The sequence below is a fragment of the Penaeus monodon genome, chromosome 24, assembly GCF_015228065.2.
Source record: "Penaeus monodon isolate SGIC_2016 chromosome 24, NSTDA_Pmon_1, whole genome shotgun sequence".
Lineage (NCBI taxonomy): Eukaryota > Metazoa > Arthropoda > Malacostraca > Decapoda > Penaeidae > Penaeus > Penaeus monodon.
The window spans coordinates 6,210,095-6,211,613 of record NC_051409.1 but is presented as its reverse complement, the minus strand read 5'-3'; positions in this window follow the sequence as shown (position 1 = coordinate 6,211,613).

Sequence of the window (1,519 nt, the reverse complement as noted above, 5' to 3'; positions counted from 1 at the left end):
ATTATTTATGTTTACTGTTGTATGATAATGACTTGACTATATTACAAAGAATTTTATATAAAGAAGGCAATTAATGAAAGGTCTTTTGATATCAACTTTTATTTTATATCAAAAACTTAAAAATTTGTATTACACGAAACTTGTCTATGAAACCAATGTTTGGGGGTTTAAAAAAACTGGGGTTTAAAAACTTTGTAATTGAGAGAGGTGGCTTTTTCTCGTAATCATTTTGTCCTTTCTAGATAAACTTGAAATTTGCAAAAAATCTCTGATAGAATCCCCACTGATTTAAGTCTAACCCAGTTATGATATAGTATTGAGCAGACACCATGACAGCCATGCATTTGGTGCTCTGGCTAAAGCCAACAAGCATTTGTCCTGGATAATCTTGGCAAGTTAGATCATGAGCTGGTACATTATTTGAAAAATTTTTCAAGAAGGTTTTTTAAAATTTTACCCAATTGCTGTTTTTGTTGGGGAAAATCTGTTAGCCTTTGCCAAAGGGCCAATAGACATGACAGCTGGTGGTGCACATGTAGGTGTAATTGAAATGTTTTATAGTTGTTAACTGCTATTACATTGTTATGCATTGTTGAAAACCTAGCTGACTTTTTGGGAAATGTGTTTAGGGAATATGTAAATTCGTTTAAGGAAACAAGAAACTATTTGACAAGAAAATTTTTTAATAAGAAAAACAAAAAAATATTTAAAAGGGTTTAATCTTTTTTGAATTAAAATTTTTTTTTTTTCTTGCTTATGGGAGCCTATTTAACTACTTGAAGAAGGACTTCTATCTTGTTATATGATCAGTCTGTGTATGGTAATATGGAATTTTGAAAAAAAAAAAGTAGGGAATTTTAATTTTCTTTCAAGCTTGGGAAATTTTTATTTTTTAGACATAGATTATAGTATTTGCTGTATAATGACCCAGCTTTCCCCAAAAAAGTACAAAAATTGCCATGTAACACTAATAAGAGACAAAGTAACAGTTACCTAAGGGAATAGCTAATAGGCAGTGTGTGCTGTGGTGAGCCCTAGTCCACTGAACTTAGATATACAGCTTTAAAAATTAAAATTCTGATAGTTTTGAAACTAGGAAAAAAATGAAATAATTAAATTTTCCCCGCTTGACCAAAAAAACCCTCCCCTTTCCCATGTTCAGCATGAGAGTCCTTGGTTTGGTTTCTTATTTGGCTTTTAATTAAAAGTTAGATCTTGCTAGAATAATTATGTTGGAGATTTTTTTTTTTGTCTTTGCAGAAGTGCAAAGTGCAGAAGCTATGGTATTCTAGGATTAAGCTGCCCAAGTATATTTTTTGCATATTATAATCATAATCTTTATTTTTTGTGTTATTATTTTTAAAATCTGTAAGTGTAAAATTTTGTACAGAATATGGCCATTATCTTTTTTATCAAGAAAATTAGTGTCAGATGGTATAAAGTTTTGTGATGAAAAATAACTTTTTTGGGTTTATTCCCTAAGCCCATTTATTTTCCAAACATTAGAAATGACAGCACA